The sequence below is a fragment of the Scyliorhinus torazame genome, unplaced genomic scaffold, assembly GCF_047496885.1.
Source record: "Scyliorhinus torazame isolate Kashiwa2021f unplaced genomic scaffold, sScyTor2.1 scaffold_328, whole genome shotgun sequence".
Lineage (NCBI taxonomy): Eukaryota > Metazoa > Chordata > Chondrichthyes > Carcharhiniformes > Scyliorhinidae > Scyliorhinus > Scyliorhinus torazame.
Genome location: NW_027308055.1, coordinates 200,128 through 223,723, shown reverse-complemented (window position 1 = coordinate 223,723; position 23,596 = coordinate 200,128). Strand labels below are relative to the sequence as shown.

The following is a 23,596-nucleotide window of genomic DNA, read 5'->3' as shown; positions in this document are numbered from 1 at the left end:
TGGTTGTGATAAGTGACTGGTTAATTGGTATCTGGAAACGAATTTCGGCCCTGCGCCTTGCAGCTGTTTGTGTTCAATGACTGTTACAACGTTATTGTGAAATGTAATTGGGCCTTGTGCCTTGCAGCTGTTTTGTGTTAAGTGACTGTTTAATCATCAATTTGACGTGTGTTTAATCGTCAATTTGAAGTGTAATGAGGCCTGGAGCCTTGTAAATTGGTTTCTGTAATAATTGTGACGACAATAAAAGAGTTACTCACAGATGTTGGAGACAGGAGGAAGGTTCAGTCTGTGACGTCCAAGCTCCATTCACACAAAGCCCGCGCGGATTGCCTTGGAGGACCAGAGTCCTTCCGGTCATCCAACCCTTCCCATTGGTCAACGCCTCAGCAGGAAGGTCAAGGGTGAGCTTTCCCTCGCACATGCGCATTCTCTCCCTCAGACATGCGCAGTCCCGGGGTGGGGAGAGGGGAATCACCGAGAGACTTCTTGTTCTGGCCGCAGCCGGTTGCCTGGAAACCTTGTCTCGAGGAGGGGGAACAATGAGTGAGGCGGAGGAAAGTTGTTGACCAATGGGAAGAGTTGGTGAACCGGAAGGACTCTCTTCCACCATCCAATTACCTTCCCGTTTTCTGAATGCGGAAGCTGGACAATGAGCAAAACTGGGGCCTCACACAGACTGAAAACTTGTTTTTGTCGCCAACATCTGTGAGTAAAACAGTTTCTTTTCTCCCCCCTTTCCATTTATTTTCTCATTCTCACCTTCAATTGGTCACTTGTAGCAAAGGAAGTGAATCCAGGGAGGGCGCAGACTCGGCAAAGCTTGGCCCAGGTCCCTCTCTCTCTCTGAAACACATTGACATCCTTTGCTCCCTCAGCTTCACACATTTATTTGTCTGGCTAAAAGGATGGTCTCTTTCCTAATATTCACAATAAAGGGCTAGTTTCTCCAGGTGATTGCTGACATTTAAGGGGACAGTAAATTAATACCAGACAGGCATGTCTTATATGGTACACATCAGATATATTATTTATGGTTCTGCGATAAAGTGCAATCCAGTCATCTCTTCCCTTGGAGGGTTATTAGTCTCTGGATTTCTCTTCCACAGGGACCAGTGGGGTGTGGAGTCATTGAATATATTCACAGATGAGTTGGACAGATTTTTAATTACTTGTTATGTTTTAAATAATTTTTAAACTATGAATGCAACAGAGTAACAGAAAAAATCGTGGCAAATGGGTACAGAGCAGAACAAGAGATATTGCCAACATACATCCAAGCAACACATTGCAGAATTAATTTGGAACAGGATATTTGAGGGAGCAGAGCCTCGAGATGAAATGCCAGATTAATTGAAGAACCAGTTTACAGGTTAAAGTCGTGAGTGGGGAAAGAGGGCAAGATTATATAACAATTCAGTTTGTAAACCCCAAAATATTACAAGCAGACTAACAGCATAATCAAATTAAAATGAAAAACACAACACGGATAACATAGAACTATAGTGCAGAAGGCCATTCGCCCCTTCAAGTCTGCACTGAGTCTCAGAAAAAGCATTTCACTGAGGCCCATTCCCCATCCTATCCTCGTAACCCGTTGCATTGATCATGGTCAACCCAGCTAACCTACACATCTTTGATACTAAGGGGCAAATTAGCGTGACCAATCCACTTTCACTGCTCATCTTTGGACAGTGGGAGGAAACCGGAGCACCCGGAGGAAACACACGAAGACACGAGGAGAATATGCAAACTCCACACAGACAGCCACCCAAGGCTGGGATTGAACCTGGGTCCCTGGCGCTGAGGTAGCAGCACTAATCACTGTGCCCTACTCCCGGCCTAAGTTGAATTGAATTCACTCATGGAAAGCCCAGGAGGAGCAAGTCAGTCAAATGTAGGAGTCCCATCCTTTACCCAATGCATAAGACTCAGAATGAATCACGGACATTAAAAATTGCATGGAGATGCATTCCATAATCAGCCTATGCTGGTTTTGGATCGAGAGAGAACTGACTGGTCTGCTTCTGTATTGAGCCAGATGAATGTTGGCTCCATCCTAACCCAATCCCTTATGAACCTAAGATGAGAGGCCAATTGATGAAGCCTGATTTTCGGAAGACCATACCCTCCCTTATCTTGGTGATTGGAGCTGAACAAACATTTTGTTCCAGGTAGAGTTATAGATGTTTACAGCATGGAACCAGGCCCTTCGGCCCAGCTTGTCCATGCCGCCCAGTTTCTATCACTAAGCTAGTCCCACTTGCCAGCATTTGGCCCATATCCCTCTACCCACCCTGCCCATGTAACTATCTAACTGCTTTTTAAAGGACAAATTTGTACCCGCCTCTACACTGAAAGAAGGTAAAATCTCTGCTCCTCAGGTGCAAAGTGCTCTAAACACCTACATAACCCACCTTCTCACGGTTATGATCCCGGACCAGACCCCAACAGTGGCTCGGATACTGGGCACAAACCCCAATATTTTATTTGTGTTTTGTCAGACTGTGAGGCAAGGATACCTCACTCCAGGAGTGATTTCACACAAAATAGGGCCATGCTATGTGAAAACAAACTTTATTATTGACACAATATTCAAATATATAACATCACACCAGAAAACAGCTGACAATTAGCCCTTAAACAATGCTAATCAATACAGTGAATACAGTAACCCTTAACTGCTACCTTTATTCCCACTCAAACAGCAAAAACACATCTCAGCTCTCAATCCACCGTTAAACACAGTTAGCCCTCAGCAATACCTGCTTTACACAGATGTTCTTTGAGAAAGAGAGCTCTTGTGTCACCACTTTAAAGACAAGATCTCAAACCTGTCAGAACCATGAAGAAACTTGGGAAGCTGTTTCAGCTTGTTTCAGCTTGCCTTCGAATGACACTCTTCTGAACTGCTTGGAAAGAAACTGCTAATCTAGCTGCAGACATATATTTTCAACTGAACTGAGATGCTTGACCTCTGCTCACATCTTGAACTAATCCTCAACTAAAACACTGCTTTGCTGCAAAAAGCCTGAAACAGTGGCTCCTCCCAGTACTGACATCATCTTACCAAGCTGAAATCTAATTAACTCCACAGGGAATCCCCTTCATCCAAACATCATTCCATTAGCCCACACTTTTTACGATGCTTTAATTACACCTCTGGATGCAAAACTTAGTTGTCCTTCAAAAAGAATAAATTTAGAGTACCCAATTCTTTTTTTTCCAATTAAGGGGCAATTTAGCGTGGCCAATTCACCGACCCTGCACATCGTTTTACATTGTGGGGGTGAGACCCAAGCTGGCACAGGGAGAATGTGCAGATTCCACATGGACAGTGACCCGGGGCCAGGATCGAACCCAGGTCCTCGGCACTGAGGGGCAGCAGTGCTAACCACTGCGCCACCGTGCTGCCCCCGGCAATGAATTTAAAGACAATGTGGTGAAGCTTTGGGATTCTCTGCCCCAGAGGACTGTGGAGCCTCAGTCATCAAGTATTTTTAGACCAAGAGTGATAGGTTTCTCGATATTGAAGATATCGAGGGATATGGGGGATAGTGTGGAAAAATGGTGCTGAGGTAGATCCGCCAATGATCTCATTGAATGGTCGAGTAGGCTTGATGGGCTGAATGGCCGACTGCAGCTCCTATTTGTTATGATCTGTGTGAAGGACAGGAAGCAGTGAGCAGGGATCTGTCAATCAGCCTGAATCAGCACCTTCAGGAGAATTGGGAGGGTGAATATTAGATACAGCAGAGTGAGAATGGAGGGAGAGTGTGTGGGATAGAGATTTACAGCTTTTGGGGAACGAGAGAGGAAAGACTGTTTCACAGAAATTAAAATAATCTGCTCTGAATTTCTCTCCTGGACTGATTGTGATGTCTTTTGTAAACTCCAAAGGAGAGGATTTACAGACAGAAATCTCAAACATCACGTCTGGATCTGACAGAGTCACTCGGTTCATCGGCCATTAAATCTAGAAGGAGAAATGTTTGCCTGGCCTGTTGACTTCAACAAAGTTTAAACATCAGTGTGACTGGAAAAGCACCGAGACACACACACCCGGGTGAGAGTGTTCCAGAGCACTGACTGTGGAAAGAGCTTTAACCAGTTACACAGCCTGAAAAATCATCTCACCATTCACAGCGGGGAGAGACCGTACACGTGTTCTGTGTGTGAACAAGGCTTCAAGTGATTGTCCGACCTGGAGAGACACGAGGAGACCCAAAACATGAAGAAACCGTGGAAATGTGGGGACTGTGGGAAGGGATACAGATCCCCATCTGTGCTGGAACTTCACCGACGCAGTCACACTGGGGAGAGGCCATTCACCTGCTCTCCGTGTGGGAAGGGATTCACTGAAATATCCAATCTGAGGAAACACCAGCGAGTTCACACTGGGGAGAAACCATTCACTTGCTCTCAGTGTGAGAAGGGATTCACACGGTTGGACAGCCTGAAGTCACACCAGCGAATTCACACTCTGGAGAAGCCGTTCACCTGCTCTCAGTGTGGGAAGGGATTCACTAAATTATCCAGCCTGCAGACACACCAGCGAGTTCACACTGGGGAGAGGCCGTTCACCTGTTCTCAGTGTGGGAAGGGATTCTGTGTTTCCTCGTCCCTGCTGAGACACCAACAAGTTCACAATTGATTACAGTGATGGATTCTACTGTTATTGTTTCTGCTTCAATTACACCCAGGGCTGCATTTCGTTCTCTCTTCTCTTTCAGTGAATCTGAGACAAGAAAACTGTGGCGAACAAGAAATATTAAAAATTCATTAGATCAAAGGAAGAGGTTCTTAAAATGGCCAAAATAAGTGTAAGCTTAAGGATTGTGAACTTGTTTTAGAATTCAGCAAAGAAGGATTAATAAACTGATCAAGAGAAAATAGAATATGAGAGCAAACTGGCGAGAAACATAAAAACCGACTGGAAAAGCTCCTATGGGAATGTGAACAGGAAAAGATTAGCAAAGACCAATGTGGGTCCATTCCAGGCAGAGACAGGAGAGTTTATAATGGGCAATAAGGAAATGGCAGAGAAATTAAACAATGTGTGTCTGTTTCACAGAGGAAGATACAGAAATCGTCCCAAAAACACGAGAGAACCAAGGAACTCGTGAGCAGGAGGGACTGAAAGAGATTAGTATTAGTGAAAAAGTAGTACTGGAGAAATTAATGGGATTGAAAGTTAATAAATCCCCAAAAGCTGATGCTCCACATTCCAGAGTGTTAAAAGAGGTGGCTGTAGAGATAGTGGATACATTGGTGATCATCTTTCAAAATTCTATAGATTCTGGAATGGTTCCTGCAGATTGCAAGGTGGTAAATGTAACCCCACTGTGTAAGGAGGGAAAGAGAAAACAGAGAACCACAGACATTAGCCTGACATCAGTAGGAGGGCAAATGCTACAATCTATTATAAAGGTGTGATAACATACGAATTAGGAGCAGGGGTAGGCCACTCGGCCCCTCGAGCCTGCTCCACCATTCAATAAGTTCACGGCTGATCTGATTGTAACCTCAACTCCACATTCCCGGCGACCCCCGCGATAACCTTTCACCTTCTTATCAAGAATCTATCCAGCTCTGTCTTAAAAATATTCACAGACTCTGTTTCCACTGCCCTTTGAGGAAGAGTGTTCCAAAGACTCGCGACCCTCGGAGAGAAAAAGTTCTCCTCTGCCTTAAGTGGACAAGTTATTAGTTTTAAAGTGACTCCAATTTCTAGATTCTCCCACACGAAGAAACATCCTTTCCACATCAAGGCCCCTCAGCATCTTCTACGGTTCAATCAAGTCACCAAAACTCTTATCGGACACAAGCCCAGCCTGTCCAATCATTCCTCATAAGACCAGCCTCCAATTCCAGGTATGAGTCCAGTAAACCTTCTCTGAACTGCTTCCAACACATTTACATCATCCCTTAAATGAGAGCAATACTGTACACAGTGCTCCAGATGTGGTCCCACCACAATGTCCTGTATAACTGAAGCATCACCTCCCTACTTTTATATTCAATTCCCCTCACAATAAACAATAACATTCTATTAGCTTTCCTAATTACTTGCTGTACCTGTATACTTGTCTTTTGTGATTCATGCTCTCGGACATCCAGATCCCTCTGAGTCTCAGAGCTCTGCAATCTCTCACAATTTAGATAATAAGCTTTATTATTCTTTGTGCCAAAATGGACAATGTCACATTTTCCCACATAATACTCAATTTTACAGATGTTTTCCGCACTCACTTAACCTATCTATATCCCTTTGTAACCTCCTTATGTCCTCTTCACAATTTACTTTCCTACCTATCTTTGTATCATTGGAACATAGGAGCAGGAGTTGGCCATTCAGCCCGTCGAGCCTGCTCCACCATTCAATACGATCATGGCTGATCATCCACTTCAATGCCTTTCCCCCCACACTATCCCCATATCCCTTTGTGTTATTGGTATTTAGAAATCTGTCAGTCTCTGCTTTAAACACACTCAATGACTGAGTTCCCACAGCCCTCTGGGGTAAAGAATTCCGAAGATTCACAACTTGTAGATTTCTATTGATCAAATGATTGCCCTGTTCTATTCCCGTATCCCTCTAGGTTTATTTCCCTCGAAGGCCCATCCAATTTCCTTTTGGAAACATTCCATCATCTCCGTTTCTACCCCGCTCCTCGGAAGTGAGTTTCAGGTAATTCCCAAATACTGCCAAACTCTGGTTCAAGTCTAAGATTTTCTTCAAATGTAAACAGGAATCAAAGGGCAAAGAAGGAGGCCATTAAGCCCACCATTCCCATGCTAGCTCTTTGAACGAACAGTCTAATTGGTCCCATCGCCCTACAAGTTTATTTTCCTGCAGAATCTGTCCAGTTCCCTTTTGAAAGTTACAGTAGAATTTACTTCCTGCACCATTGTCAGGCAGTGAATCCCAAATCACAACAAGTCATTCTGTTTTAAATCTAATACCTTCATGAGATACTGTGTTTGGATTTTCACAGGGTATTTGAAATGCAGTGAAAAACATGGTTGTTACATAAAATCAAGTCTCAGTCTTTATGAGTGATCTTCGTGAGTGGACCGAGTGTGATATATCCAAGTTTGACAAGTTGTAAAAATAAATTACATTTAATTGAGCGGCTCAGTAGTTAGCACTGTTGCCTCACCCCACCATGACCCACGTTCAATTCTGACCTTGGTCACTGTCTGTGTGGGGTTTGTACATTCTCCCGTGTCTGTGGGTTTCCACTGAGTGCTCTGGCTTCCTCCCACAGTCCTAAGATATATGGGTTAGGAGAATTGGCCCTGATAAATTGCCCCTCACTGTCCAGGGATGTGCACGTTAGGTTATGGGGTTACGGGTGAGTGGATAAAAGCTAATTACTGTGGATGCTGGGATCTGAAACAAAAGAGAAAATGCTGGACAATCTCAGCAGGTCTGGCAGCATCTGTAGGGAGAGAAAAGAGCTAACGTTTCGAGTCCAATGACTCTTTGTCAAAGCTAACAGACAGAGAAAGTGGGAAATATTACCCCGTTTCCCTGGGTTTCTGTGGCTATGACTCATCTTTCATTCTCCACAGTATAAATATTCCCCACATTCTCTGATTGTTAACTTTGACAAAGAGTCATTGGACTTGAAACGTTAGCTCTTTTCTCTCCCCACAGATGCTGCCAGACCTGCTGAGATTTTCCAGCATTTTCTCTTTCGTTACGGGTGCGTGGATATGGGTAGATTGCTCTTTGGAAGAGTCGGTGCCGACTCGATGGGCTGAATGGCATCCTTCTGCACTCAAGGGATTCTATATCTATTTCTACAACACCTTTCATGACCACACAATCTTCTAAAGCTTTTTACAGCCTTTGAAGTAGTTTTGAAGTTTAGTCACTGTTGTAATGTCGGAAATTCTGGGTATGCCTCATTAATAATATTTTGTTTAAAAGATCAATCACTCGTCCAACTTCACTGTTATAAGTAACAAGGTTAAGGAAGCCATGTTAAATTCTGAAACTGGACCTTTATTTTAAAAATTCATTCTGTATAAACCAAACTGTTTCTAGAAACTGCTGAATGAGGCGAAACTGTTTAAAGTAACATTGTTCCAAAATTTTGTAAAGCTACAGGGTATCATCCTGCCAAAGTCTGGCTCAAGTCTAAGACTCATTGTTCAATCCAATCAAAGTTAGTAAGAAAGAAAGTGATTGTCTTCCATAAAAGTCTTTTTCAACCAGTGGATATTGTATTAACCAAATGTATTAATTAAAGATCACTGTATTAATTAGCTACCAGTCAGTAACAGATGACTGATTCAGTAATGAGCCTTAATTGAGTTACAATAAAATAATCAATAATGAATCAGTAGTTACAGTAAGAGATTGAGTTTTATTTGCTGTAAAAATGTAAAAGCTTAATTGCTGTGCATGTGAAGAATGTGCAATGAGGATAAATGTACTGGAAAGAGAGACCTTCAACCTCTGATTAGCCTCAACATTTGAAACTGTATGAATAAGGGATTGTATAGAATCAGATAAAGGGATATTATGAAACCGTTCTATTGTATTCCTGTCTGAGATAATGAGAGACGGTGGTGTCAGTAATTAGGATCCAATTAAATTAATCTAGTGACCAAATTGACCAATTGTCATGTTACAACAGGCCCAACTCTGACGTGAGGTAATGGTCACTTGGGGACAAAAGTAGAGGTTCTGAAGGTCTTCCTTACTGGCCAAGTACTGAAGACTCCCGAGGCCGAGTTCCAAGGAAATTACTGTCAAAGAAGGAGCCAGACTCCCGAGGCTGAATCCCACAAGAATTACTGTCAAAGAAGGAGCCAGAGTGGGTTACGCTTCTACAGACTGATCACCCACATGAAGTTGGAAAAGTCAATGTCTTAAAGTTGTTCAGTAAACCTTTTTCATTTAATAAACTTATTTTTAAATTTACTGTCCAGAGAATACTGCCTTTGTCTTAATTGGTTAAAGTCTTGTCTGAACCAAAGTGAATTTATTAAATGGTAAGTTGGGGGGTGGCTGAAATCAATAAAGTTCCGGATAACAACATCAGATAACAGAAACCTTCAATTTAAAAACTTGCATTTCTATAGCACCTTTCACACCCACGATGTCCCAAAGTGCTTTACAGCCAATGAAGTACTTTTGACGTGTAGTCACTGTTGTAATGTAGGAAACACAGCAGCTAATTTACATGCAGAAAAATCCCACACACAGCAATATGATAAGGAGCAGATGATCTGTTTTTAGTGATGTTGATTGAGGGATAAATATTGACCTGGACACCGGGGATAACTCCCCTGCTCTTCTTCAAAATAGTGGCTGTGGGAACATCCACCTGAGAGGGGCAGACAGGGCCTCAGTTTAACATCTTACTTGAAAGAAGGCTGTCCTGACAATGCAGCATTCCCTCAGTGCTGCGACGACGAATGTTGGAACTGGTTTTTGTCCACAGGTCCCTGACTGGGATTGTGATCCCACAACCTTCTGACTCAGAGGTGAGAGAGCTGCCCACTGAGCCATGGCTCACGCTATAGACAATACAGAGTTAGAAAGGGAAAGTTACCCTTTAAAACCCCTACCCTTTGCCTCCAGTGCCTAAATCTAATCATAAAAACCCCCAGTATAAATAACATATTTCACTGACAAATGTTGAAGTGTTGATTTAGAGTCACAAGTTTTAACTTCCCATTTGAGCCTCGGGCAATTGTCTGTGTATTGCTCATGTCAATGACAGGCAGGAGACGGAATTGTGGGCTGAATTGGATTGGATTGGATTTGTTTATTGTCACGTGTACCGAGGTACAGTGAAAAATATTTTTCTGCAAGCAGCTCAACAGATCATTAAGTACATGGGAAGAAAAGGGAAGAAAAGAAAATACATAATAGGGCAACACAAGGTATACAATGTAACTACATAAGCAGCGGCATCGGATGAAGCATACAGGGTGTAGTGTTAATAACTGGGGCTGATTAGCACAGGGCTAAATCGCTGGCTTTGAAAGCAGACCAAGGCAAGCCAGCAGCACGATCCGATTCCCGTATCATCCTCCCCGAACAGGAGCTGGAATGTGGCGACTAGGGGCTTTTCGCAGTAACTTCATTTGAAGCCTACTTGTGACAATAAGCGATTTTCATTTCATGAGGTTAGTCCATAAGAGGGTCAATTAGGAGTCTGGTAACAGCGGGAAAAAGCTGTTTTTGAGTCTGTTCGTGCGTGTTCTCAGACTTCTGTATCTCCTGCCCGATTTAGCTGAGAATAACGGGGCCTGTGCCCCAGTTGGGAAACTGCCATGGGCGTCGCACTAATAGAGAGACAGGAAGGTGCTGGAGGACTGACTGGGAAATGGGCCTCCAACCAATTGTTATAGTGGTCACTCAGAGCTAAAGATAAACTTGTCTCTTTAAATACATATACAAGGAAGAGGCTGCAATGAAATCTGTCCCTTTTAACCTGCACAAAAACAGGAGACTCAGATTCACAGGCTGCAGGAGGAGTCCAATCAGCCCATTGTGCCCCTGCTATCTCTTTGAAAGGTCTCTTCTGATTCATCCAACTGCTCTGCCCTTTCCCCACAGCCCTGCAAATTCTTCCCTTTCAAGTATTTACTCTTTGGAAAGATACCATTGAATCTGCTTTCAGGCCGATCAGAACAACTCGCTGTGTCAAAAAATAAAATAAAATCTCATTCCTCCCTCTGGCTCCTTTGCCAATTACCTCAGAGGGACTCGCTTTCTGTTAAAGAGCCTGTCAACCCCTCTCACCCACTTTCCCTAAAGTGCATCAATCTAATCATGAAAAGTCCAGAAAAATAAAATATTTTTCTTGATACAAGTTTATTAATGAAACCGAACATGGTTTAAAAAAGCAAAAATGACTTGAGGATCAAAGACAACCAGAGTAAAAGGATTTTCACAATGTTCTGGACCTAAATGGTTTCTCTTTGGCTCCTCTGTACCCTGTTCCTGTGACTCCCCACTTTGGGCACCGGGGCGCATTCAGCCTCTTTGAGGATCGATGAGTATGAAAGCTCTATGTGTTTAGGTTTGGTGATGTCAGTACATTGTAGTCACTAAAAAGAGCGGTGATTCCATGGAGAATAGCTGGAGTCAGCCATCAGGATCAGTTAGACATCACCTCATTAACACGTTTGTGTAATTTATAAATTATCCTGTACGTAAGCTCGGTGATGAAATGTCTTCAGTGGTTGTCTCTTTAAGTGTCAAATACTGTACTGTAGCTTTAAGAATAAAAAAAACTGGTGTTAAGGTCAGGAAGGGGTCAGAGTACCAGCTATTCCAGAACGCCCTGTTTGACACAAGTTTTAGTTCATCGTTAGAAGAGGCTCCAAGCTGATTGGCTCAATTTGTTGTGGGGAAGCTGGTAACACTTTTCTCATTGGTCAAGAGTCAGAAATATTTGGTGCATAGATTCGGGTTCAATGTCACAAAGTTACCTTCAACAAGGTCCATTCAGTAACTGGAGTCCATGCTGACTCTGTAGAACAATCCAGTCAGTCTCATTCCCCCTCGATGTCCCTGTTCCCCTGCAAGTTTACTTCCTTCCAGTGCCCATCAATTTCATTTTGAAATTGGTCGTTATCTCCAATTCCTCCACCCTCGTGGGCAGTGAGTTCCAGGTCATTACCACTTGCTGTGTAAAAATATTCTCCCTCACATCCCCCTGAAACACTTATCCAAAACCTGAAATCTGTGTCCCCCTCATCCTTGTCCCATCAGCTAATGGGAACAGCTTTTCTTTATCCACCTTACCTAACTCTATCATAACCTTGTCCGCCTCTATCAAATCTCCCCACAACCTCCTTTGCTCCAAGGTGAACAAACCCAGCCTGACATCGACAATAAAGGATAAACAAACAGAATATGTTAATACCTGGGATCAGATGGGAACGTTTGATTGTCCTGGACAGAAAGGAATTAGAATAACTCACCTTGGATGTAGTTAACTGGAATGTATCAATCTGGTGTCCACCTATATTCCAGTGAGATTCAGGAACGTGTAGATGAGATGAATAAGTTGCCTTTCTGTTGACAATATTTTGATCAATTACCTCTGAACCTTAAAAGGAAAACCATGGGTGGGATTCTCCGTCCCGCTGCACCAGTTGTATATGCGCCACCCCCTCCGGCAGCGGGATTCTCCGTCCTGCCAGCCGGCCAATGGGATTTCCCATTGTGGGCAGCTCCACGCCATTGGAAAATTCCCGGGTGTCAGTGCACTGCCGGTGCAACGGAAAATCCTGACAGTGGAGAATCCAGCTCTATGCTTAAAATCCGAGATGCTGTCTGACATATCATGTTCATAAAGAGAGACATAAGCTAAGCTTTTGGGACAACAGTCCTGTGAAGTTTTGATAAGATTGTGTGACATGTTGAGGGACAACGATCTCAACCAGTGGAGAGACATGGTCACTGAACAAAGACACAAATATGACTGAATCTATGTCTGTTTAAGAGTGATGCCCTCGGACAAAAGGAGCGATCTGGTAGTAGATAGAAAACCTGCACCTCGTTATCACTGAAGATCCACCGAAGACGCATTGTGGGCCATACAGACAAAATTCAAAGAGAGCTGTACAAAAGCCATCTGCATTTCACATCCCAGGCTGTCCAACAGGAGTCTGCTTGTCTGCTAAGACAAAGAGCCCCACAGCCTTCCTTTCAATTCTTAATGGCTGAGACATTCAACAATCTCAGGGATACCCGATGAGGGATACAGGTCCTTTGTCAAACGCAGTGTGGAGAGATGTGGGTGATGTGACATGGCCTCTGGTTTGTGAAACCAGTAATATTGCCTTGCTGTACTACACAGTCTCAGTCTGCCGTTTTAACATTGATCCAGCAGCATCACATACAAGGGGCTCTGGCCCAGATTGGACATCTGGCTCCATCTACACTGCCTCTGCTGGACATTCTGTACCATCGGCAACAAGACTGATTCATCTCCTATCTCATTGTGTGAATTCAACACCACTCTGCTGCCACCTCTGCTGAGTCTCCTTGAATTTGGTCTCCCTTCTGCCAGATAGCTCCTTTTGTTCAAGTTCAAAGTGATTAATGTGGGTTGTGGGGGACAGAGATTCGTAGTTGGAGAGGGAGAAGGATGTTGTCTGATGGCTATGCATCCAACCTGACCCAGACAGGGAGGGGCAACACTTGAGGGACTCTCGATTCTCCCCATTCCATAACTTCCTGATGGATCATGGAGATCCCACGATTTGCAGCATAGAATCACAGAATGCTCACAGCACAGGAGACCATTCGGCCCATTGTGTCTGTCACCTCTCAGTAAGAGCGGCTCAGCTAGTGCCACTCCCTTGCCTTTCCCCCATAACCCTGCAAATTCTTTCCCTTTATAGCATTTACCCAATTCCCTCTTGAAAACGGCGATTGAATCTGCCTCCACCACACTCTCACCAGAACCTTCCACATCCTCACCCATCGCTCTGTAAAAAAAGGTTTCCCCTCATGTCGCCTTTGGTTCCTTTATCAATTTGAGTGTCAATGTGTGCGTGACTTTAAGGAGAAGCTGGATACGTCCATGAAAGAGAAAGGAACAGAGGGATTTGCAGATAGAAAAAAAGACTTGTATTTATATAACACCTTTCAGGGCCACTGGAATTCTCGATGCATTTTGCTGCCAATGATGTACTTTCTGAGGTGTAGTCACTGTTGTGATGTAGGAAACATGGCAGCAAATTTAGGCACAACCGGATAGGGACATATGAACAGGAGTAGGCCATTCAGCCGTTCGAGCCTGCTGCCCCATTCTATAAGATCATGGCTCATCTGCTTGTAATCTCAACTCCACTTTCCTGTTTCACCCCCATAACCCTTGTCGCCTCTGTTAATAATATGTCCAACGCTGCCCTGAATATATTCAATGACCCAGCCCCATTGCTCTCTGGGGAAGAGAATTCCACAGACTGAAGACCCACTGAGAGAAAAACATTCTCCTCAATTTCCGTCTGAATGGTGGACCTCATATTGATAAACTGTGTCCCCTGGTTCTAGTCTCTCCCAAAATTGGAAACAGCCTCCTGATTTTTACCCTATCAAATCCCCTCAGGATTGTAAATGTTTCATTAAGATCAGCTCTCCTTCATCTAAACTCCAGTGGGTACGGACCCAACATGTTCAACCTTTCTTCATAAGAGAAGCCCCTCATCCCAGGAATGTGTCGAGTGAACTTTCTCTGAACTACAGCTAACACAATTATATCTTTGTTTTTCAAACAAGGTGAAGATGCAGTGTACAATATTCCAGATGTGGTCTAACTAAGGCCCTGCATAGCTGTAGCTTCCATTTCCCCTTGTGAGAAATGCTAATATTCCAGTTGCTTTCCTAATCACTTGCTGTACCTGCACACTAACTTTTTGTGATTCCTATACCAGGACACCCAGATCCCTCTGTAACACTGAGTATTGTAATCTCTCTCCATTTAATTAGGATACTGCTTCTCTATTCCTCCTGCCTTATACTCCACCTGCAAATTTTTCACACTCATTGTCTGTACCTATTTGTAGACTCCCTACAAACTATCGACAATTAACAAAACCCCAGAAAGAGCAGTGTGATAATGAGCAGAAGATCTGTTTTTGTGCTGTTGTTCGTGATTGAGGGATAAATATTGACCAGGACACCGGGACAACTCCCCTGCCCGTCTCAAACATAACAACTTTTAAATCTAACGAAGCAGGTAAACTGGGCCTCACTAACATCTCATCTGAAGGATGGTAACACCAACACAGCAGCACTACCTCAGTATTGCACTGCAGTGTCAGCCCTGAGTGTAGTCCTCCAGTCCTGAATGGGGGCATGAGCCCAGAACCTTGGAACTCAGGAGGTAGGAGTGTAACCCACTGAGCCCTGACTGACAGTGAAGGTGAATAAGACTGGGAGGAACCATGTGTGAAGCATCAAAGCCATAACAAAGCCATCTTTAGGGCAGCACGGTAGCATTGTGGATAGCACAATTGCTTCACAGCTCCAGGGTCCCAGGTTCGATTCCGGCTTGGGTCACTGTCTGTGCGGAGTCTGCACATCCTCCCCGTGTGTGTGTGGGTTTCCACTGGGTGCTCCGGTTTCCTCCCACAGTCCAAAGATGTGCAGGTTAGGTGGATTGGCCATGATAAATTGCCCTTAGTGTCCAAAATTTCCCTTAGTGTTGGGTGAGGTTACTGGGTTATGGGGATAGGGTGGAGGTGTTGACCTTGGGTAGGGTGCTCTTTCCAAGAGCCGGTGCAGACTCGATGGGCCGAATGGCCGCCTTCTGCACTGTACATTCTAATTCTAAATAGACCAGGTGGCCTGAATGGCATGTTTCTTCAATATCTATTCTATGTCATTTCAATCAATGAAACATTTCAGACTTGGAATTGTCAAATCCACACCTGAGATTTGTTTGGGTGCGATGCTGAACGCGAACTGTTTTGTAAAATAATTTCAGCTGAGAATCCCTGAATGAATGAGGAGAGATCACAAACAGCAGTTCTTAAAGATACACTGATAACCCAGTAAATCAGAGTTCCAACTGATCCCACATCAAGGAGATGATACAGGGAGTTCAATGCAAATATGGTTCATTGTACTTAAACCCAGAGCATTAAACTACAGCCCAGTTACAGTGGTCTCTAACATCAGCAAAAAATGAGCCCCAACTTTTCAAATGAATAAGGTTTGGTCCTGAACAGCAGCAACAACAGCAGAAACCTTCTCCCTCTTAACCAATACATCTCTGTCACCCACACACTTCCTATTGATTGTGACACGAATTCATCCCACTATGTTATCTTGCTTTTCCCCAATTCTTCTCCCCTAAAGGTGCTGACTCTCGGGTTCAGTTTCACATTTACCGATCGCCCTTCCCAATATGTAATCTAGCTATCTAAATCTTTACACCTGAAGTTAAGAAACTGTTTTGCTAAGGGGGGCGTCACAATCAAATCCAGTGACCACCCATATGTACATTGTGTCAGAGTGACGCTTTTCATTCCAATCCCAGGAGACTGGGCTACGGGTGAGCAATGGCGGCCGGGCCTCCCACAATGCCCCACGCTGCGTAAACCTCTCTATCCGCCGCACGGGCGGGCAGCCCGGTACTGAACGTCCAAGGGAGAGGGGCAGCTGCGCATGTGCAGGATACTGCTAATCCTTTTGGCCAAATTGTCTGCGTTCCATGAGACAAAAGTTTTTCCAGTGCCACGTGACATCATTGCCCATTGTTTTCAGGCAGCCGGCAACCAATGGAAAATATTGGAGGCCGGAAGCACTCTGGTCCCCCAGCCAATTAGAGCGCGGGCTTTGTTTGAACGAAGTTTGACCTTCACACAGACTGAAACCTCCTTCTGTCTCCAACATCTGTGAGTCAAAGACTTTATTTTCTCCCCTTTCCATTCATTTTCTTATTCTGACCTTCAATTGGTGATTTGCAGCAATTGAAGGGAAAGAAAGGGAATCAAGTCTGTATGTTAAACACACTTTTAGGAGCAGAACACATTTTTTTAGGGGCAGCCTGATAGCATAGTGGTTAGCACAGTTGCTTCACCGCTCCATGGTCCCAGGTTCGATTCCCAGCTTGGGTTGCTGTCTGTGCGGAGTCTGCAGTTCTTCCCGTGTCTGCGTGGGTTTCCTCTGGGTGCTCCGGTTTCCTCCCACAGTCCAAAGATGTAGAATCATAGAATTTACAGTGCAGCGCAGAAGTAGGCTATTCGGCCCATCGAGCCTCCACCGGCCCTTAGAAAGGGCACCCTACCTAAGCCCACTCCTCCACCCTATCCCCGTAACCGCATCAACCCTTTTTGGACACTAAGGACAATTTATCATGGCCAATCCACCTAACCTGCATATCTTTGGACTGTGGGAGGAAACCGGAGCACCCGGAGGAAGCCCACACAGACACGGGGGGAACATGCAGACTCTGCACAGACAGTGACCTAAGCCGGGAATCGAACCTGGGACTCTGGAGCGGTGAAGCAATTGTGCTAACAACTGTGGTACCGTGCTGCCGTGTGGGTTAGGTGGATTGGCCATGCCAGATTGCCCTTAGTGTCCAAAAAGATTAAGTGGGGGTTACTGGGTGACAGTTACGGGGATAGGGTAGAGACGTAGGCTTGAGTAGGGTGCTCTCCGTAAGGGCCGGTGCAGACTCGATGGGCCGAATGGCCTCCTTCTGCACAGTAGATTCTATGATTTTTAGTCCAGTAATATAGACATATCTGTCTGGCAGCCTGCATTTAAATTTTCATGTTTCTGTGTCCAGGACAGGAAGCAGTGAGCATGGATCTGTCAATCAGCCTGAATCAGCACCTTCAGGAGAATTGGGAGGGTGAATATTAGATACAGCAGAGTGAGAATGGAGGGAGAGTGTGGGGGAGGGAGATTTACGGCTTTTGGGGAATGAGAGGGGAAAGAATGTTCCAGAGAAAATAGAATTGTTTGTTCTGAACAGATGGAGGAGGACTTTAAGAGATGGGACATGGTGTCCTTGTCACTGGCAGGGAGGGTGCAGGCGGTTAAAATGGTGGTCCTCCCGAGATTCCTTTTTGTGTTTCAGTGCCTCCCGGTGGTGGTCACGAAGGCTTTTTTCAAAAGAATTGAGAAGAGTATTATGAGTTTTGTGTGGGCCGGGTAGACCCCGAGAGTGAGGAGGGGATTTTTGCGGCGTAGTAGGGACGGGGGGGGGGGGGGGGGGGGGGGGGGGGGGTGGTGGCACTACCGAGCCTAAGTGAGTACTACTGGGCCGCCAATATTTCAATGGTGTGTAAGTGGATGGGAGAAGAGGAGGGAGCGGCATGGAAGAGATTGGAGAGGGCGTCCTGCAGTGGGACTAGCCTACAAGCTTTGGTGACGGCACCGCTGCCGTTCTCACCGAAGAAATACACCACAAGCCCGGTGGTGGTGGCTACATTGAAAATTTGGGGGCAGTGGAGACGGCATAGGGGGAAGACGGGAGCCTCGGTGCGGTCCCTGATAAGAAATAACCATAGGTTTGTTCCGGGGAGAATGGATGGAGGATTTGGAGCATGGCAAAGAGCAGGGGTAGCACAATTGAGAGATCTGTTCGTAGATGGGACGTTTGCGAGTCTGGGAGCGCTGACGGAAAAATATGGGTTGCCCCAAGGGAATGCATTTCGGTATATGCAACTGAGGGCTTTTGCGAGGCAACAGGTGAGGGAATTCCCGCAGCTCCCGACGCAGGAGGTGCAGGATAGAGTGATCTCAGAGACATGGGTGGGGGATGGTAAGGTGTCGGACATATATAGGGAAATGAGGGACGAGGGGGAGATCATGGTAGATGAGCTGAAAGGGAAATGGGAAGAAGAGCTGGGGGAGGAGCTGTGGGCTGATGCCCTACGTAGGGTAAACTCATCGTCCTCGTGTGCCAGGCTAAGCCTGATACAATTTAAGGTGTTACACAGGGTGCATATGACTGGAGCACGGCTCAGTAAATTTTTGGGGGTAGAGGATAGGTGTGCGAGATGCTCGAGAAGCCCAGCGAATCACACCCACATGTTCTGGTCATGCCCGGCACTACAGGGGTTTTGGGTGGGGGTGGCAAAGGTGCTTTCGAAGGTGGTGGGGGTCCAGGTCGAACCAAGCTGGGGGTTGGCTATATTTGGGGTTGCAGAAGAGCCGGGAGTGCAGGAGGCGAGAGAGGCTGATGTTTTGGCCTTTGCGTCCCTAGTAGCCCGGCGCAGGATATTGTTAATGTGGAAGGAAGCCAAACCCCCGGGTGTGGAGACCTGGATAAACAACATGGTAGGGTTTATAAAGTTAGAACGGATTAAGTTTGTATTAAGGGGTTCGGCTCAAGGGTTCACCAGGCGGTGGCAACCGTTCGTCGACTACCTCACAGAAAGATAGAGGGAATGGAAAAGAAGAAGACAACAGCAACAACCGGGGGGGGGGGGGGGAGGAATCGGACGGACTCTCAGGGATGTTATTGTATATGTATAGGCATTTGTTATAGGTAATTGTACACTGGACTGTTGGATTGTATCTTTGGAGAGTATTAATTTTTGACAAGGCAGTTGCCAATTAGTTTTGTTTTTGTTTCTGTTTATATATTATTTATTTATTTGTTTAAAACTGGCCACTGTTATTTATATTGCTTTATTGTTGTGTAAAAGAAACACTACATATTGTTATGTTTGGCCAAAAAATCTTGAATAAAATATATTTTTAAAAAAAAGAATTGTTTGTTCTGGATCTCTATCCTGTACTGAAAGTGATAACTTTTGTGTATTGTTTTTCCAGGATATTAGAAGAGGAACAATTACAGACCAAAATCTCAAATGTGTCTCGATCTGATAGATTCACTCGTTTCCTTGAGACCGGAATATTATCGGCCTTTGAAGCTGGAAGGAGAAATGTTTTCTGTTCTGTCTGCTTCAAAAGATTTTAATCATTAGTGTGACTGGAAAAGCACCAAGACACACACACCCGAGTGAGAGTGTTCCAGAGCGCTGACTGTGGAAAGAGCTTTAACTAATTATAAAGCAGAAGAAATTTATCACATTCTTCACAGCGGGGAGAGACCGTACATGTGCTCTGTGTGTGGATGACGTTTGAACTGATTGTCCAATCTGCAGAGTCACAAATGCATCCACATCATGAAGAAACCCGTGCAAATGTGGTGGCTGGGAAGCGTTTCAGATCTGGGGCTGGTTTAGCACACTGGGCTAAATCGCTAGCTTTGAAAGCAGACCAGGCAGGCCAGCAGCACGGTTCAATTCCCGTACCAGCCCCCACCCCGAACAGGTGCCGGAATGTGGCGACTAGGGACTTTTCACAGTAACTTCATTTGAAGCCTACCTGTGACAATAAGCGGTTTTCATTCATTCATTTTCATTTCATCTCCATCTGTGCTGGAAACGCATCGTCGCATTCACACCGGAGAGAGGCCGTTCACCTGCTCCCTAGGTGGGAAGGGATTCACAGCCCCATCTAAGCTGGAGATTCTTTGCCGCAGTCACACTGGGGAAAGGCCGTTCATCTGTCCTGAATGTGGGAAGGGATCAGTCATTCATCCAACTTACCGACACACTGACGAGTTCATACTGGGGAGAGGCTCTTCACCTGCACTGAGTGTGGAAATGAATTCACTCGGTCAACTTATCTACAGATACACAAGCGAGTTCACACCGGTGAGAGGCCATTCACCTGCTCCAGTTGTGGGAAGAGATTTAGGAATTCTTCCAACTTAGTGAGACATCAGCGGGTACACAATGGGGGAGGCCATTCGTCTGCTCTGAGTGTGGGAAGTGATTCAGTGATGCACCGACCCTGCGGACACCATCGAGTTCACACTGGGGGGGGGGGGGGGGCAATAACCTGCTCCATGTGCAGGCAGTGATTCACTCAGTCATCCAGCCTGCTTGTACACCAGGTCACTCACACAAATGAACGACCCTTTAAATGCTCGGAATGTGGGAAGGGCTTCAAAAATGCTGCAGTTCTGAAGGTCCACCAGCGTATTCACACCGAGGACAAACCGTTTAGCTGCTCTCACTGCACAAAGAGATTTAAAATGTTGTCCGGCATTCTGAGACATCAGCGAGTTTACACCGGGGATAGCCTGTTCACCTGCACTGAGTGTGGGAAGGGATTCACTCACTCACGCCACCTGCTGGCACACCACGAGTTCACAAGTGATGACAATGGTTGGATTCAGATGCGTTTCTGCTTTCAATTGGAGAGACTGGAGCTGATGAAATTTCTCTCTTTAGTGTGTAGGTTTATGAGGGCAGACAGTGGAGCCACTCGGGACCAGGCCATGCTGGCTCTGTGTAGAGCAAACCAGTCAGTTCTATTTCCCCATTCTATCCCTATATCCCTGCAGGTTTATTTCCCTAAAGTATTGATCCAAATTCCATTTCTAACCATCCTGTCATCTAGGCTTCTCCCGGCCTCATAGGAAATGGGTTCCACCTCATTACCACTCGGTTTAAATGCAAACGAAGCTCAGAGTGCACAGGAGGCCATTCTGCCCAACCGGCTCTGGCCGAGCTATCCAATTAAAACCATCACCCTGCAATTTTCCTGTCCTTTCAAGAATCTGTCCAGTTCCCTTTTGAAAGACAACAGTTGAAACTGCTTCTTGCGCTGTTTTCAGGCGCACATTCCAAATCACAACAACTCGTTGTGTTTTTAATCAAATCATTCAGGACACAGTGTGTTTGGATTTTCACAAGAGTTTTCAAAATGGTGACAAATATATGGGTATCGCAGAAGTTGAAGATTGAATTTTTATTCATCATCATGATGAAGGAATTGAGTGTAATATGTCTAAATTCCTGGACAAGTTAAAATTTTGCACAGGACGTCCTAAAATGTTTCACATCCAATGTTTAAGGGCACCAGGGTAGCACTGTGGATAGCACAATTGCTTCACAGCTCCAGGATCCCAGGTTCGATTCCTGGCTTAGGTCACTGTCTGTGTGGAGTCTGCACGTTCTCCCCGTGTGTGCGTGGGTTTCCTCCGGGTGCTCCGCGGAGTTTCCTCTCACAGTCCAAAGATGTGCAGGTTAGGTGGATTGGCCATGCTAAATTGCCCTTAAGTGTCTAAAATTGCCCTTAGTGTTGGGTGGGGTTACTGGGTTCTGTGGATAGGGTGGAGGTGTGGACCTTGGGTTGGGTGCTCTTTCCCAGAGCCGGTGCAGACTCGATGGGCCAAATGGCCTCCTTCTGCACTGTAAATTCTATGTTCTATGTTCAATGAAGTGTAATCACCATTGTAATTTAGCAAACTGTATGTAGGCTTTGGTAATCAATTCTAGTTTTAAAATCAATCACTTTAATAACGTATTCGCTGTCATAAATAGGTCAAGGAAAATAACATAGATGAATGTGTATTTTTAAAAATAACATTGCACCTAAATGTTCCAAGAAACAGAAGAGCCACCAGATATTATTTGAACTAAGAGAATATTTCCTAATTTTAATAAACTGCATGACATCATATTCTGTCAAAGTCTGTCAAGAATAAGGCTCATTGCTGAATCCACTCAAGATTAGTAAGAAAGAAAGCTATTGTTTTCCACAAATTGTCTTTTTGAACCATCGGATCTTATATTAACCAAATGTGTCAATTGAAGATTAGTGTATTAATTAACGACTAGTCAACTCATCGCCGCTCGTAGCTGTGCAGCCTCTATTGTGCCTGTAATGAAGCAGGGCGGGACTATACGCATTTATGGAGATTTTAAAACAACCATCAATCTGGTTTTATGTGCGGATCAATACCTGCTGCTGTTGATTGAGGTTTTGTTCACCGGCCTAGCAGGAGGACAGAAATTCAGTAAAATCGACCTAACGCAGGCCTATCTGCATATGAACTTTGAGGCTGAATCTCCACATTTGCTCACCATTCTAACAGAAGGCAGCTAAGAAGATGGAGGCTCTCATGGAGGATCCATGACCAATGAATGTAACACAGTTAAGATCATTCCTCGGTTTAATTAACCAATATGAGAAATTTGATTCAAAGCGCGCAACCCTGCTTAAACCATGACCTAATTAGTTGTGCATAAAACAAGCATAGCAATGGACACCAGAGTGTGAAAAAGCACATCAGTCAGTTAAAGAAACACTGAAGAATTCAGGAGTGTTGGTCTATTTCAACCCAAAGTTACCACCACAACTTACCAATGATGTCTCGCCGTACGGTGTTGGGATGGTGGTGTCACACATACCACCTTCAGGGGAAGAAAGGCCAATAGCTTTTGTCACATACCTTAACAAGTGCTGAATCAGATTACGTCCAGTTGGAGAAGGAGGGACTGAGTATTATTTATGGTGCGAGAAGATTTCACCAATATCTCTGTGGTCGTCACTTCACATTGCTAACGGCCCACAGGCCCTTAACTATTTTGGGCCACAAAAGGTTTTCTTTCATTGGCAGCAGGGAGACTTCAACCATGGTGTTACACATTGACTTTGCAGGGCCATACGAGGGGCACATGTTGATGGTTGTCATAGATACACACTCCAAATGGCCTGAGGTGGTCCTAATGAAATCAACAACTGCGGAACAAATCATCGAAAATCCCGATGCAATTTTCCCACCAGATTTGGGAAACCAGAACAAATTGAGAGTGATAACGGTCCACAATTCACAGCTCAGGAGTTTGAGAACTATCTAATGATGAGTGGTATCCAACACATAAAATCAGCACCTTACCACCCATCCACAAATGGTTCAGCCGAAAGGTTTGTCCAGTCCTTGAAGATGCACTGAAAACCTTCAAGGACCAAGGTTCATTAAATTGCCGTCTAAACAGTTTCTTGGCGACATCTCGCAACACCACACACACGACAACTCAGAGTTCCCCAGCTTTACTACTAGGGCAGTGGATGTTGTCCATATGGACTTCAGTAAGGCCTTTGACAAGGTCCCTCATGGTAGACTAGTACAAAAGGTGAAGTCACACGGGATCAGGGGTGAGCTGGCAAGGTGAATACAGAACTGGCTAGGTCATAGAAGGCAGAGAGTAGCAATGGAACGATGCTTTTCTAATTGGAGGGTTGTGGCCAGTGGTGTTCCACAGGGATCAGTGCTGGGACCTT

At 44.9% G+C, this 23,596-nt stretch overlaps 1 pseudogene; it reads left to right on the top strand.

The window, feature by feature from the left end:
* Window positions 1-38: 38 nt before the first annotated feature.
* Window positions 39-22,417, top strand: LOC140406154 (uncharacterized; annotated as a pseudogene).
* The last annotated feature ends 1,179 nt before the right edge of the window (window positions 22,418-23,596 follow it).